Consider the following 17,781-nt stretch of genomic DNA (forward strand, 5'->3'; position numbering starts at 1 on the left):
TAGACAGCCAGGTTCATAAATACTTACACCAGTGAGTTTGTCTCACAGAAATTTGTGGGAATTTATTGCCAAACAGTAAATTTTCTGTAGGAAATGCAATTAGACACATAGTCTCATTTGAACCCTTTCAAGAGGGGCTCTGCCCAGAGCCCCCGTCCTCCCCTGTAAGGCAGGCCGAGTGTTCTGCATCTTTACTCAATGTACTTGGGAAAAACGAGACAGGGCAATAAAAGTAAGAGCCTGGCTTGTCAGCTAAAATTTATTGTATGCAAGTCTCTAACTCAAAACTTTCCTACCCCAGATTCCTGGTGGCGTGCCAAACGTGGGCTTGAAGTATTAGGGAATCAAAAGTCTGTAGGTCGGTGGGAGCCAATGGGCCCTTATGGACAGCTCTTCTTCAAAGAAGGTAGCTTTCTGTGATGTAAAGGATCGCTTCAACAGGATCATGTCGCTATCTGCAATAATCCCTTTCCATAGCCTCATTATTAAGTTTCTTGAATTCCAGAGCAGTTTCAGGGTGACTGAAAATTTGATTAAAAATTCCAAGGACTGAAGTAGAACATCCAGTTCAAATTCCTTTCTTTCTCAGGCTCTCATCGCAAGGGTTGTGTCTCCTATACCCACTCATGCTCGCTCTGCAGAAACATGGGGAGGACAGAGCCCAGAAGCCAGAGGAGAGAGGGACGCACAGTTATTTATGGTAGAGGGCCACTTCGGGTGACATCTGCTGTTATGCCCCCTCCCATTTAATCAGTGATGGCTCAGAAATAATTAAATCAACCGCTCTCACCGCCTCAGACCTGCTAGGATCTCGTCAAGTCTGAGAGACGTGAAGATTAATGGGCCTATTATCAGGAGCCCACATGACACCACTAGACCATCCGATCGGCTACGTTTATAGCCACAAGTTGCTGCTTTTGAAATGGAAACAAGCGTGTCACATATAGCAAGATGGATTTCTCTATGGAAATGGCATTGTGCCTTCCCGTCTGGGTGATCGCTATCACGAGGTGCCATCGGACAGTCCTGGCGTGGCCTCGGAGATGAGAAGAGCCAGAAACCATGCCTGTTTCCTTCGGTTTCCTTCCCGTTGTGTTTGTAACACTTTGGTGGAGCTCAGTGCGAAGAAGAGATGAAAGATAAAACGCAGAGCAAGCAATCATGAATTCTGCCCTCACCTCTATCTTAGATGGTTGCAGCACAGACAGCTCTGTCAGTAGAATTAACTTTTTGTAGAAGTTAATTTTCTATCCTAAGAAGTCTGGGAGAACAGGACTGGGGAAGTAATGAAAAAATACTTCATGATACTATTGAAGCTATTGTTTTTAGATACAATGAAAACAGCTGAAGAACGTGACTTTGTATGTCTATATATGTATGTGTACACGCATGTGACAAGGATGCGCATATGTCTAGGTGCTAAGGAAGGGTTTGGGGCTTGAGAGACACTGAAAGAAGATCAAAGACAGAAGAATAGGTCCAGCCACAATTTGTGCTTTTCACACCCTACCAACCCTGTGGTCACCAGCCCTAGGGAAGGTCCCTTTGAATTGAAACGTTCCCTCCCGGAGGGAGTCAGAGACTCATGAGACTCTTGAGTAAACAAATGTCACAAGTTTGAGACAGCAGAGACTTGCAAGGGTCATGAGGACCCCTTCCCAGGATTATAGATGGAGTTGCCAACTGCTGGGGGAGGAGACACAGGCCGCCTAGCTGCAAGGAGGAATCTCAGAGCTGTGGCACTGTGCATAAATGCAGTTCCTTCCCGTGAGTCTTCACAGGTGCTGGGGTGGGCTACAGGCAATAGCATCTTCTCCTCTGCTGGGTACTAACCCATGAAAAGCTCATGTACTTGGTATTTGTATATTTATTTTTGTTTAATCTTGAGTTCCCTTTCTGGGGTAAATAGACGTGTGTGTGTGTGTGTGTGTGTGTGTGTATTTGTGCATGTGTATGTATGTGTTTGTGAGTGTTGTGTGTTTGTGCATGTGTGTGTGCGAATGCGTTTGTATGTGTGTGTTTGTTATGTGTGTTGTATCACCCAGGAAAATCTCCCATATAACACTAGTTTCTAGGGCAGTGGTTGAAAAATATTAGAAGGATGAACACGGATAGAACTTTAGAGATTTTAACATGTAAGTTAGACTAAGACACCAAAGCAGCTTCCAGCTCTGGTTTGGGGCTGGGAAGCAAATTTCCTTGCCCTACCTTCTGTGTTCCTTGCGTGATGAAATTACTGTGCAATTCAGAGGCCAGGTGGAGGCCCAGGGCTCGGGACCCAGGCATCTGCTCAGCCAGAGCCACTAGGGCACATAGCAACTAGCCAGACAGTGGCATCTGTCAAATAAACACCATCTTGAGTTGGGCAAAGCTATGACGGTGCATGGAGTGTTTGAACTTTTTTTTCTTTCAGAATCTGTTTATTCTGGGCAGTGCGCTGTGGCCATTACCAGGTTCGGGATGTCTGTGGCTGTGAAGCACAGGGCCATGTGTCACTTTGGACGAGATGTGCTGGCAATCACTCTACTTTCTGTTTGTCTTCTCTGCACTTTCCTTCCTTCTGTTAAGTCCATCAAGTGTTTAATAGTGCACACAAATCGGGGGCAAACTGTGTGTGGTGGGGGGAGAGAATGTCCTGTGCTCTCTCCCTGCTGCCCCCACCATTTTCCTTTATTTAAAATTAAATGAACACCTCCCTGGCTCCTATGGCCAAGGTTCTAACCTGAGTTCAATGTTCCAGGAAGCCAGCTACTTGGAGACTGCAGAAGAGCAGCTGAAACCAGACAACCCATGGTGGCAAAAAGAGATGAAGAACCACCATTTCAAGAACAACTTTGTTGTAGGAGGCTGCTTGTTCACTTCCTGGCTGCCTGCCAGATTCCAGAGATAACCACATAGAAACTATATTATTTAAAACACTGCTTGGTCAATGACTCTAGCATATTCCTAGCAAACTCTACATATTAAATTAACCAATTTCTATTATTTTATATTTTACCACGAGGCTCGTGGCCTTCTGGCAAGGTTCTGGCTGGTGGCTTGCATCTTTTGCCTCTGGTGGCTCCACGGCGGCTTCTCACTAACTCCGCCTTCTTTCTCCCAGCATTCAGTTTAGTTTTCCCTGCCTAGCTAAGTTCTGCCTTGCTATAGGCCAAAGCAGTTTCTTTATTCATGAACCAATAAAAGCAACACATAGACAGACGGACCTCCCACACCATAGCTTGTCTAGGAAATATGGCTAACTTCCCCAGTCTGCCCTAATGGAACACCCTTCCCCTCCTCTTCCCTTAGACATGAAACACCAACTTGAAGCATGCAATGTGCAATATACCAAACTCTGATTTTTGTATTGTTGGGTCCTGATCACAGTGCAGCCTGACCCGAGACTCCACCTCTCAGGGAAAGCCTGGCCTCACTGTTGAAGTCATATAAATTATCATCCTTTATTTCTTCCCGTATATTTATTTAACTCATACAAAGAGTAAATAACAAATGTTCCCTGACCACACATGACTTTGGGGTCAGCTCCTCCCTGCATTTCCACAACAATCTCATTTAGTTCCACTATGGTGGGTCCTAACTTTACAATCGATTTTTGACCTTCACAAAGGGTACCACATTGATCAGAGCACTGCAGGGGATATGATAGCTACCAATTTTCTGGAAAAAACACACAGCAACAAAAAAGATAAACAAGGGGCAGTTTATAAAACAGCCATTCTTTGCTGAGAAAGTCCCTTAGAATGGAGTGTGTGAGGCATGGTAGGTAGGCCAGTGGTGATTGTGAGGATGAGGTGACCAGCCTTAGGAGTGTTGGGAAGAGATTTTTTCTGGGGGTGAGTGTGAACAGCATGGGAACAGCCCAGGTTGGGGGTATCATCACATCCTCCCTAGAAGATGTCTCTTGTTATTGTTTTATTGCTCTGTTTTCTATCATGTATTTAATTTAAGACCCAGTAACTTAGCATATTGTTTGTTGCTTTTTACACTACATCCCCTTTCCTCAGCCTTAACCCCAAGTGCAGAACTTAACGCGATTCTATGAATGACAGGCCTCACAGGACAGTGGCTCTCAACCTTCCTAAGGGCTGCAACCTTTAATGCAGTTCCTCATATTGTGGTGACCCCCGACCATAAACTTACTTTTGTTGCTACTTCATAACTGTAATTTTGCTACTGGTATGAATCATAATTATAAACATCTGTGTTTTCTGATGGTCTTAGATGGCCTCTGTGAAAGGGCCATTGAACCTCTCAAGAGGTTGTGACCAGTAAGTTGACAACTATTGACCCAGGGCTTTTTTTCATATCTATGGCTGAAAGCCCCAGGATAGAGACGGAATGTTTGCTGGTGGGGCATGGAAGAGGATATGGGGCATAAAGAGACCCCAAGTAGGGATCTCACAGAACTGGAGAAACCTTATTGCTGGCACAGGGTCTAGTCATCTAGGTAGTCCTTTTTACTCTGCCCTCTCTGACCTTCAGCTACTGCGGCCGTGCTTAGCATCCACGCACTTCTTATGCAATGGATCCTGTCCACCCTCTTCCAAATGGAAAAGACGGGGAGGTTATGTCCCTGACCTAACAAAGGCCACAAAGAGAGCCCAACAGGAATGCCTTGCTGTTTATGTGCCCACTGTAGCATATAACTTAAAAGAACCCCTTCTTAGGGCACTAGCGTCAGGCATGCTAGTCTCCTGAATGTTTTCTCTCACATAATCCACACAGTCCCCTTTCGAAGGTGACAAAATGGGAAGAGGCTCATTCAGACTTTTCAGGGTTATGTCTCGAATGGAAAATATGGTTCCAGTCTTACAGGCCCAAGTCTTACATACTTTTCGGCAACCATAGTCTTTCTCCCTTTATTAGGCAGTACAGAGACCCCTTTTACCTATAGACCAGTTGGATGACTAGTGAAAACCCGTTTGCTGATGCCTGTTTCTTCAACTCACACATGCCTAACAAAATTTAGTATTGATAATGTAGTGATGGAAATGTGAATGACCACCGCAGGTCTATATGTTTGAATGCTTGGTCCCCAGTTGGTGGGACTATTTTGGACAGATTAGGTGTGACCTTGCTGGAGGAGGTGTGTCACTGGGGGTCAGTTTTGAGGTTTCAAAAGACTTGCACTGTGCCCAGTCACTCGCTGCCCCCTACTTGTAGATTGCTACGTCTTTGCTCTGCCATCATGGACCCTAACCCTTTGAAACTTCAAGCTCCGAAGGAACACTTTCTTTTATAAGTTGCCTTGGTCATGGTGTCTCATCACAGCCACAGAAAAACGTCACGAAGACAGTCACCAACATCCCAAAGTTTCCTCCATCAAATTTGTACAAGGGAGATGAAGACTGGGCATATCCAGGAACCAGAGTGTCCTATTCTTCATCTAACTCCCCCAAAGAGCTCACCTTGCTACCCCTCACCCCCTGACAATGTCTTACATGTTAAAATATTTTTGCCATGGATGGACCTGCAAGTCCATGATCTCAGAAAAACAATGAAAAGCAGGAAGCCAGCAAATGCGGGTGGAGGTCAAATGATGTCCAATTGAAACAGGTTGAATATTCAATTTCTTCACAAAGGGACCAAAACAGTCAGTTACCTAAATTTAGCAGCAGTAACCATCATCCTTCCTGAGCTTTTAGTTTTAGAGCCAGCAGCAAGCACACCTTGAGCATCGCCTCTTTGCTGGACATTGTGTGCATGGTCTCATTTTAGACTGTAAAACTGCGTTTATGGTCAGTTCCAAGGTCAGCTCCTTGCAACTTGAGACCGTGGAGTGGTCACATAATTTTCGTGGGCCTTACTGCCTCTATTTTAGTTCACCTGACTGGTGTGTGAAACCCGTACAGCTTTTAAAAGGGGGCGTGGCATCACTGGGGGCGTGGCATCACTAGGAGCATGGCATCACTTCTAGCTTAGCCCACATCAATATTTATTGTCTGAATCACAAAGCTAGGTAACATTATGTGATTACCCTAGATGTTCATTGTTGTCTTGAGATTGACTGTATAAATATATAATGTATTGCTGGACATAGCAATATACTATTTTTTTATTTGAGAAGCTTATTTATGTAATTGAGGAGCATGATTTGTTAATTGCTCTTTCTTGCTCTGTGTGTGTGGTGTGTGCGTGTGTGTGCTGGGTATTCAGAAAAGTTATCAGAATCTTTGGTTGGTCTCTTAGGTGAAATGTGAGCGGGCCGCAGACTCTGAGTTTCATTGTAGGAATGTGTTTAATACTCTGAAATCCCAAACTGGCCTGTTTGTTCCTTGCTACTTGACGGGAGCTCTCCAGCTCCCTCAATCACAGCCAAAAGTGAAGCAAAGACCAGCTACGGCAGAGGTCACTATGTGCCACGGAGAGCTGGGTGACTTCCCCAGGCCACCCACGGCCAGAAAAGCACACCGGGAAGGAATGTAACTTAAGAACCTGGGATAAGCCAAGTAGCATTAAAAACACTCTGCCCAAGGGAGTTACTGAGTCCTACGGTTATTCCCAGTACTTTTCCGAATCTGAAACGCTGCTGCTAAAGCTAGACTATGGATGAGGATGGTGGTTACTAGGAGCCTGCTCAGGGATGAAGTTACCTGGAGAGCACATATCCCTTCACAGCAGCAGGGTGTGCCGAGGCCAGGGGCCACCAACATTGTGTGTGAGGAGGTGGCAGGTCTGTGATGAGTGTGGAGGACACAGATGCCAACCACCTACATGGCATTTGGAAGAATTGCATAGTTTGCTTTGGCTGTTGGATCCAGAAAATGCTTTTCACAATAAAGCAACGGGAATAAACTCAGAGATAGAAAGACTGCTATGTGCCCCAAGCTCACTCAGGTCAAGCATCCGAGATCTGAAGCCTAGGTGTGTGCTGAATATGTCCACTTTCCTTTCTGTGCATATAAATTTAAGATTTACAGCATGGTGTGTTGGTATAAAGGAAAAATTACCCTTCAGTTCATCGGCCTAGTATTGACTAACAGTTTTATTTCTCCAGGTACGTAGTGTTTGTAGCTCTTTGTATACTCAGGATATGAAGTCTCTGTTGGAAGTATGACTTGCAAAGACTTTCAGTCGTTCTTCAGGCTGTGCACTTGCTCATTGGTACTTTTCCCTGCCGTACAGAAGCTTTTTTAGAGTGTGTACCCATTTTACTGTTGTTCTTTTCACAGTAGCCAAGAAATATAATCACCCTGCTCATTCATCAACAGATGACTGGATAAAGAAATGTGGAACACGTACACAGTGGAATTTTATTCAGTGGTAAGGGAAAATCAAATTACAAAATATGTAAGAAAATGGATGAATTCAGAAATTATCATTTTAAACAAGATAAGCCAGACTCAGAAATGCAAGCACTCTGTGTTCTTACTCATGTGGGTCCTAGCTTTTAATTTGTACACATTTCCTCCTGTAGATTTTTTGTGTACTTTTATTTGTGTGTGTGTGTGTGTGAGATTGATGTGTGTGTGTAGGTCAGCAAGCCACCAAGAGTATTGTGGGGGGATTTTGAGGGAGGGGGAAGGGTCACAGGACATGGGGCCATGAAAAGGGGAAGGAGACTTCTGGGCATGGAAGAGTACAGGGGTTTGCGGGAGGGGGAGGAACAGAGGAAAGAGAGGAGAAAGAAGAGCCAAAATAAGCTGTGTATGAAAACATATGCTGTAGTGAAACCTATTGCTTTGTATGTTATTGAAAAATAAACAAAAGCACGAGGCTAGTCAAGGAAAACGACGTCATCATCCCACTCCTAAGTGGAATCTCCAACATCAAACGTGTGGAAATGGATGAGAGATGAGTGGTTGCTAGCACGGGAGGAGGCAGGATGGGTAGACCACAGGGCAGGGCTCGCATTTGTGCCGGGTAAATAAGTTGACAGAGCTAACCCTCGCCAGTGCAGCTATAGCTAACGTATTGCGTGTTGAAATCTTGGCAAACTTAGGAATGTATTTAATCTAAGGAATTTTTAGGAAGGAATTCTTGCTAATGTTTTTCTTACTTGACAGGCAGAAGTTGCTTTCCTGCCTGACTCTTTCATGCCTCATTATTATTTTGAAGACAATCTTGTCTGTCATTAGCAAGTGACTTGGGATGGACGGTAGGCGCTGACTCCCAGAGCAAGTCCTGCATTTAGTCTGAGTGGGGCTCAGTTCACCACTGTGTTTCACTCCAGACTGAGCAGGAAAGGAGGGCAAATTGCTTGGGTACTACAGCGAAAGGTCTCTGAAGTTGAAGGAATGGTTAATTTTTTTTGTGTTAAAACCCACGAGTCCAGAGTTTGTTTGGGCATTCATTACAGGAATCAAAGCAAACCCGAGATTCTGCTGTATTGTGAAGTTTGGCCCCTTCTTTTGGAAAAAATCTTAATGATCAAGAAAGCATGTGTTTTTACTCAGATATGTTTTATGACATAGCTGTAAAATCTTGTCTCAAATAGACCTACCGCAGGCCTGCATTGTTCCGCAGACAGTAATGGGGCTTTGCTTCTAAAATGCCTTTGTGCTCAGTCAAAACTCCTGATGAAAACTGGAACACTTCACACGGGAATTATTTACGGTCCCTTTGTTACCAAACTGCCACGGAGCTGAAAATGCTGTGTGCCCGCCCGAGTGTTGGCCTTAAGCTGGGGGAGACTCTAGCCTGGGGTGTGACATCGTTCAAAGGCAGCTCGTCTGGGTCACCATCAGCGACTGAGTATAAAGGGGTTTTACTTGGCACAGATGCAGTCCCAGAAGGAAGAAAGTGTGACACACTGGCTGTCCATGTAAAGAGTTTTCTCCCCTATAATATTTAAAGGGAACAAAAGAGAAACAAATGTTTTCACTGAGACCCTCTGCTGCAGGGGGAAGCAATGAGGGGCCGTGACAGTCGCCAGATAATCAGGTGACAAAGATCTGTAAACCGAGGGAACATTTTAATCCCACAGTGGATTAATATGTGGTGGAGACATTTAAAAATCCAGAGAGCTACCCCATAGTTGTGTCTCCTCACTTCCCTTCCCATTTAGCATGACTGATTTTTCTTAAGGAGTTTTCAAAACCTTTGTTCCAGGGAGAAGGTAGACGGAGTCAACACAGCTGGCCCTGAGCCGCCTGCACTGAGTTTTTAACATCCAGCTTATGTAAGGCACGGTCTTGGCTTTAGTCTTTGGAACACTTCTTTCGATTGTACAAGCATAGGTAGTAAACTGTCATAATTTGTAGTGAATGCAGAATGTACGGTGGCCAAGTCCGGGTAGTTAACATTACTGTCTCCTAGACCATCTTAAACCATCTGATTAACCTGTAATAACTGAACATATCAGGCTGCGCAGTGGGGTAGCCCAATTTGTGTATAAAACGTGTGCTGATCAATCGGGGAGACAACACCCGTCTCCTCACCTTTGCTTGGTGTCACAAAATATACTACAACTCACTGTTAACTTTAGCTGGCCTCCCACTGCCCCACTGTCCCCACCCCTATTAATTACCCTTATAAATGATATTTGCTTTTTCAAAATCCACATATGAGGAGGAATATGTAGTATTATATTTAGTATTGTCCTTTTGCATCTGACTTGATCTCACTTAGCACAAGGCCCTCCAGTTTGATTTCTTTTCTCTTTCTCTTCCTTCCTTCCTTCCTTCCTTCCTTCCTTCCTTCCTTCCTTCCTTCCTTCCTTCCTTCCTTCTTTTCTTTCTTTCTTTCTTTTTGTAAATGGCAAGGTATTCTGTTTTGGGTGCCACAGTCTCTGCATCTCTTCACTCACTGATGGGTGCCCAGGTGGGTTCCAAATCCTTGGCGTTGTGAGCAGTGTCTGGGAAACATTGATGCTCAGGGGTCTCTCTGATAGGCCGATAGCTTTCCCTTTGTGTACCTCTCAGAAGAGCTGTGGCGGTATTCGACAGTCTTGAGCTCAGGAGACTTCCTTTAGCTCCACACCCTCGCATTGCTTTTTGTTTTTAACGTTCATGTAGGATCCCACAACATACCCCAGGCTGATCAGAAAATCATGACCCTCCTGCCTGAACCTCCCCATGCCGGGAATCTAAGCATGTGCGACTGAGCCCAGCATTTTGTCTTTTTCATACTGGCCACCCTACCTGGAGGAAGAGATGATATCACATTGTGCTTTTTGGCTTTGCCTCTCTCTGATGGCTAGTGAAGATGAACAGGTTTTTTTGTTGGTTTGTTTGTTTGAGTTTCTCCTCTGACACCTGTCTGTCCCTATCACTCTCAAAGCCTCCGTGGTTACAGATGCACGCCACGGAGAGTTCTGAAGCTCGGGATTGCTTCATCTCCTCATCACATGCGGCAGATAAATGTGGTACTGTAATTCTGTGCCTACGTTCATGTCTGGAAGCACACAGTGAATGCCCGCTACACATGCCAGTCACCTTGGTTCTGAGGGCTGCTTGTATCCGTTTATCAGGTGGCCACCACAAAGTTGCCACCCCTACTCAGGTGGTCCTGGGTGTGTAAGAAAGCTGAGCAGTAGAAGAGCAAGCTGGTAAACACCTTCCTCCATGGTTCCTGCTTCTGCTCCTGCTTCAGTTCCTGGACTGACTTTCCTCAATGGTGGCCTGTGATCACGATGTGTAGGCAAAAGAAACCCTTTCCCTATCAAACTGACTTTGGTCCTAGGGTTCATCACAGCAGCAGGAAGTAAACTACTGCCCTGAGCAACCGCTGCTGCAGGCTGAGTGGTGTCCCTTAAAATCTACACGTGAAGAGCTAATTTCAGTACTTCAGAAAGTGACTACGTTGAGAGAAAAGCTCTTTAAAGAGAAAATGAGGGTGAAGTGAGGCCATTGGAGTGACCTCTACTCCACTGACTGTGTCTATACATATATATACATAAAAGCATAAGGCTCAGACACTCGGGGAAGAAAGACCATGTAAGGCTTGGCAGGAAGGAGGCATGTACTCATATGCGTACAAGATAGGAGAGGCTTCAGGAGATGCCAGCATTGCTCTCTACTGACACCTTGATCTCATCCTTCTTTCTCTCTAAATTAGAAGAAAATCAATTGTAATTTTTTAAGACCTCTGTTCTTTGGTAATTTTTATGGTGGTCCTGGGAAACTTGGACATCAATATTAGACTATTTTCTGAAGTTCAAATTAAACCAATACACACATATATATGTATATATATATATATATATATATATCCTTTCTTATTTCCACCCTTTCCTGCATATCATATCATATCATTGTACCTACCTACCTACACATGTAGAGGACAGGTGAGCTTTATGAAGAGCAAGGTCCAACTTCGTGAATGTTAAGAGGGATATTTGGGTTTTGTATACTACCCCTACCCTCCATTGTGGAGATTTGGCTGTGAACATGATCTCTTACTCAGCTTCAGCAGTTGATTTAAAGCATCCCAAAGTTATGGAAGGGTTTGCCCTGGCTTGGGGAAATGTCTGTGGAGCATTGTCGTGGTTAATGGTTGATGTGGGAGAACCGCGGTGGGCAGTGCCAGCCACAGGCTGGTAAGCCTTGACTATGTAAGGAAGGTGGCTGAGCATGAGGCAAGGAGGACGAGCCGTGGAGTTGTATTTTTCCCTGGTTTCTGCTGCAGTTTCTGCTTGAGCTCCAGCCTGATTCCCTCACTGATGCCATGTGCTCTGAAAGTTTGAACCAAAGAGACTCCGCCCCAGGTTGCTTTTGGTCATGGAGTTTGTCACAGCCATAGGAAAGCAAACTTGGATGCAGGGTCTCTGTTCTGCATTCCTGGGAGACGCACAGAACCAGAACATACTGACAAACTCTGAAGAGAGGCCCAGTATGTATGTGGGGAGGGGGCACAGGTGCGTGTGTGTGTTGTGTGTGGAGAGTGTGTGTGTGTGTGTGTGTGTGTGTGAGCATACACAATGTACTTCAGGGCTCTGTCAACTCGCCTTCCAAGTGTGAACAAACCTTCCTCATGAATGTTCTTCAACTGAGTGGAGGAGCTGAAATCAGGTAGATTTGGTCAGACAAAGTAATACTCCAAGTCCTGTAGCAATGGTCCGGAAAGTTTAGTTAGTGACATAATGCATCCCCAAGTTCTCAGTTCTTACTGGGGACAAAGAACCTACAGCAAATGCCATGCAGGAAAGATGCCGCTTCTCAAGCACAGTTAGAGTCTTCTCTGCCTGACATTTGAAATTAGCTCAGTGATCATGGATAGAGATAGAGGTTATGGGTCTAAGACTGTGATTACGATCTTAGTGCTGCCAGCAATTATCTGACATGTGTCACTTACACACACACACACATACACAGATGCACACACACACACTGGTCTGTGGACAAGCCTGTTAGGCATTTTCTTCACTAATGATTGATATGGGAGGGCCCAGATTACGGTGTTTGGTTACCTCTCCTGGACTTGTAGTCCTGGATGGTATCAAAAAGCAGGTGGAACAAGTCATGGGGAGCAAGCCCATACATAAGCAGCAGTCCTCCATAGCCTCTGCTTCAGATCACATCTCAAGATCCCTGCCCTGAGATCTTGCCCTGGCCTCCCTCAGTAACGGACTTGTTTTGTTTTAAGCTAAAATAAACCCTTTCCTTCACAAGTTGGTCATGGTATTTATCACAGAAACAGAAACCCCAAGACAATGCACCTTCCCTGAGAGGGGCTTGTTCTCTCTACCGATTACCCAGATTTTCTGACTCTCTCTACAGTGGATTCTGAGGCTGGCTTTCATATTTTATTCATTGTTGTAACTAGACTTCTAGAGTGCTTTACCCACACTGTCTGGATCATGGGTTGTGGGCCATCTAGTCTGCTTTGATTCCTCAGAGAAACCCCTTGGGTCTTAATTCTCCAGTGGCTCCCCATGGCCTCCCATGACAAATCTCATTCCTTCTGTTGCTTTTAGTCCCTCAACAGAATAGTTGCTGTAGACAGCCATATGTTTTTTCTTACCCATTTTTCAGCTTGCTCACGGGTCAGTCCCCTGCCCCTTGCAATCAGGAACCCTAAACACTCTAAGGATGTGTCCTAGTTAGCATTAATATTCAACATGACACAGCCTAGAATTACCTAAAGCAGTCTCAACTGAGTGATTGTCTTAATCAGGTTGATCTGTGAACATGTTTTGGAGAGACTGTTATGGTTGCTAATTGAGCCCAGCCCACTGTGGGCAGCACCATCCTTAGGCAAATGGTCGTAGGCTGTATGAAAGGATGAACCAGAGAATGAGACAGAGAGTGAGCCAGGGGTCAACCCAGCAAGGAACATTTTTCCATGGTTTCTGTTTCAAGTTTCAGCTCAAGTTCTTGCCCTGACTTCCTTTACTGATGGCCTATGACCTGGAAGTGGAAGCCTGATAAAGCCTAACCTTCCCTAAGTTGCTGTGGTCAGGGTGGTTTATTTTTTTCTCCCTCTAACATAATATTTTTATTAATTATTTGGAAATTTCATACAATGCTCCCCGACCATACTTATTTCCAATTCCTTCCAGCTCCACCTTCCCACCCGTGTGTTCCCTTCCCCCCAAAATCTCCGAGTCCAATTTGTGTTGCCCATATACACACTGGAGCATGGTTGGACTCCCAGTGGCCACCCCCTCTAAAGATAATGGAGTCCTTCACAATCCCCACCCCAACCCCACCAGAAGCCATCTACTGTGAAGAACTACCCTTCGGCATCTTTATCATCACAACTTTAAAGGACTCTCTTTCATAGCTTTCTGTCTGAACGGTTTCTTTTTGGGGCGCGCAGGGGAGAGGTTGTCCCAGAAGCCTTCAGTGTCTCTCAGTCTCATATGAGTCTGCAGCCAGCGTGTACTACTGCCAAGAAAGCTTCCTTGTCCATAGCTGACCGCAGCAGCACAAGCCTCAGACATCAACATGGCTGCAGCATGGATCACGGGCATCAAAAAGATCTTCAGCAGTGACAACATGGATCACGGACATCATCATTCCCTCTGGCGGCAGCGCTGACCATGTAAATTTTTCCAAGGAGGTTCAATCCCGAAAACGAACCATTCCTTAGCCTGCTGCTGCTCAGAGTTGGGGGAAATATGTGGTTGTGTAGCGTGTTTGGGGTCAGGACCTGAAAGAACTCCAGGTTGCTGTACACCACCCTGTCCCTGGCACTGGCCGTCGTGCCGGTACCCCGGCTCCATCACGCTTACAGTTCACGGACGGCACCACGGCCCCTTGCTCTCTTTCCCCAAGGAGTGGAGGCTCCTGGTCGAGGGCCAGGCCTATGGACCCAGCAGCATCACTGGCTAACGGGTAGTGATGGGACAATGACTGTCCCTGCTCGGCAGTGACGTGCTCCCGTGCCTGTCACTGCTGTGGCAGCTCTAGCTCCACTTTCTTCCTGGAGATTCTTCACACTCTGCAGACTCATCTTCCAATGCCGCATCTCCCTCAGAAACCTTCACGGGTCTCTCGGGCTCCTTGGAGCAGGCCTGAGGTCCCTAGGGTGCTGGTGGCCACCACTGGTTTGAATCTCCTCTCCAGAGTGTTCTCACTCCCGCAACAGAAGGGACACAAGAACAGACCGTCTTCCCCTTCCTCCTCCTCCACCAGGATCTTGCTGGGACTGCGCTTTCAAGATCCATGCGCACTGGAAACAGGTTGTGCTGCTGTGCTTTGAGTGGTGCTCCCGGTAGGGGTCCCTGTCATTGTCATCTCATTGTACTTGAGTTGGCCAAATGCCAGCTCCACGGTGTCCAATGGGTGAGTCCTGGAAGCCGTGAGCTTCATTGCTAACGAGCTAATCACCAACTGCTTGGGGGAGTCTGGGCCACTCCACAGGTGCTACAGGGCTGGTGCACAAGGCTCTGTACAGGGAAAGTCCTCTGCCCTTGGGTCTTAAAGTTCTGGGGGCTCTAGGTTGAAAATGGGTAGTTTTCTTTTAAAACATACGTCTTCTAAGAGAATTCCAGTGGATCAGTGGGACTAGGTTCGGGATGACTTGGGCCACGTCAGCTCACCTCAGGCTATTTCTCTCACTTTTCTGGGCCTGGTTTTCACCGGCCTAGTCCACACGACAGACCCCAGACACATCTGCCTCCTTCCTCCAGGTTTACTTGTGCACTTGCTGTAGCAGTCATCCTCACTGGCAGCTGTCAGTGCTCGGAAGTGGGGACCAGGGTTCCAGTACACAGAAGCTGTGATGTCATGGCAGCCAGTCAGTGTGCATCTTGGGATGGTAGGCCAGTGAGAGGGGGCGATACGCATGGGTCTGGTGGCCAATGAGGGCACACTGGGCGAATGAAAGGCCATGTGTATGTGACAGTGATTGCCATGGGTCCTAATAGTGACTGTGATTCCTGAATTCCTTTTGCATTCCTTGACTGGAATTCTATAGTGAAGCTCTATCGGTTCTTCCCTGGGAATTGATTTTCCACTTATTTCCACAGATCAGGATGCTAGCTCCTGGATTACCCATTGTCCTTTGCTGGCAGCTGGGTAGCGCCGTCACTCCAGGGTCAGCCATCCTTCAGGCTGGCTTCTGTGCCTCCCAGATCATCCCTTCAGGAAGTACTTTTTCACTTTCTGGAACCACAGGGCGTGCATAATCCTGCATTAAAGCCTCCCCCCTTTTTAAGGAACCCTGCCATATTGACATTTTAAGGTCATTTTGGAAGCTACTGGCACTGTAAAACTTGTTGCTAGTAGCTACTGATTAACAGTGCTCTGTGGGCTGGGTGAGAATGACCTCATTTCTTGGATGAGTCAACACCTCAGTAGAGTCCCTTGCAGGGTTTGGTTGCTGCCATTTTGCAGACAAGAAAGCATGCTAAGAGAAAATCTACGTCTGTAAAAGCAGAAACCAGCTCTGAGGTGGGAGCCCTTCAAGCTTCGAAGACACTCATCCCACTTCCTCAGAAACTGAAGCAAACGCCACGAGTTTCTCTCTTGCCACAAGATGTTGGTCAGCTAATAGCCAACCTCAGCGGCTGGAGTAAAACGGTTCTACGGAAGCAGTGCTAGTCCTCTGTTAGGCAACGCTGCAGTCTCCATGGAAACATGCTCTCTCTTCTTCCCGGGTAAGCGGCCTTGAAGAGTAAATGCTAGCTGAAATTATGAAACACACAGAAAGGCATGCGATGGCATCGTAGAGACGGGTTCCTGGCCATGGAACACATGGAAACAGACAGACATCAAAGAGAGAGAGAGATTCTGGGGGAAACAAAAGTACCCGAGATGAATTTGTCCCCTACCCTTCACTGCCATTTTTGAAAACTCCCAAATTTCATCATTCTGACTACATCCTATTAAAATTGGTAAACCCAAGCCAGAAAGGAATGTTCCTTGGACACCCTAAGCTTTATTGCCCGTTCTCCTTTGATTGGGTGACATGACAGTTTATAATAGAATAGCAGGGTATGGTAACATGGAAAAAAACATAAAATTTAACATTTATGTATTTCCAACTCCTGGTCATATGTCAAAGGGATTTAAAATAGATTAAGTGAGAAATTCATGGCTTTGTATAATCACATTTACAGTGATAATATTAGAGCTTTCAAAAGGATGGAAGGTGGAAAACTATAATGTCAGGATCTTCAGGTACCTAGCCTGAACCACAGAGGGGGCTGTGGTGACCCACGTGGGTGTGAGAGTAATCAATATGACAAAGGGGGACTGGCCTGACATCAGGGGACAATTATCTTCTTACTACCCAAGGAAGGACAGAGCTCTCTGCCATGTAGCAAGTCAAAAGCACAAGGTCAGATGGACCTGAGTTTTGTTTCTGAGATGAATATTTGATTTTGATAAGTCCCAGAGTTTCTGCCGTGTCTCTCCATGATGCTGAGACTGACAGCTAGAATAGAAACATCAGGTAAGCGACAATGACTCTGCTGGATCTGCCTCTGCTTCCTCCTGGCACCTCTGGAGTCATGAATAAACATAGAAAAGGCTAGGGATAGTGAAAATCTTGCTTGTATAAGGAACATGACAGGAAAGAGAACACACTGGAAAGTGTTGATTAGCAATACATCATAGGCAGATGATAGACTCATGCAGATATACACAGTGCACATACATACACTTTGTTCATAAGATTGAAACCAAGATGAATATGTGTATGATTTCGTGTACATAATTTGATATATGAGTACTTACGTATTTTATATTTTATGTACTGTTATGAATTAGCTTCACTAGATAACCACATAATTTTATGTATCTTTATATGTAAAATATAATAATGATAAAAGATGATATAATAATATAGTTATATCACCTCTAAAATCTGTATAGAACTATATATATGTCAATGCCCATATATGCAAGGTAATTGCTATAACCCTGCTTCATTATGGCACTTGTCATGACTATACCTAATATAGCTCTGCATAGAGAGTATTTTTACCTGAAAACACAGCCAATACATTTCTGGTTTTCTAACGAAATGAAAAAAAGAACTCTCTCTGGCCATCGGAGAACTTTCACTAGATATTTCAGCCTTTCCCAACACAAAATTGCTCATATTCTCACCCATGTGTGGAGCAGAAGTCTGAAGATCTGTCTCTGCAAGGAAGGAAGCTGTGGCCATGCCTACCTGAGGGCCATCAGGGGTGAGCGGATGAACAGTTGATGGTAAGGCATAGAGGAAAAAGGGTATTTTAGTGGTTGAAATGAAAGAGCCACTTCTGGTTTAGGAAAATACCTTGAGGAGTCATTTCCTTTGTGGGAAAGGAGAGCACAGACCGATGCCAAGGCCCTCAGGACCACCATTAAGGATGGGTGGTAAAGATGCTACTGGAAAAGGGAATGAGACTAGAAGAGAGTGAGGACCGAATGAGACAAGAGAGTGGATGAGCTACTAGTAGGA

This window comes from Chionomys nivalis, chromosome 12 (assembly GCF_950005125.1).
Source record: "Chionomys nivalis chromosome 12, mChiNiv1.1, whole genome shotgun sequence".
NCBI classification, from domain to species: Eukaryota; Metazoa; Chordata; class Mammalia; order Rodentia; family Cricetidae; genus Chionomys; species Chionomys nivalis.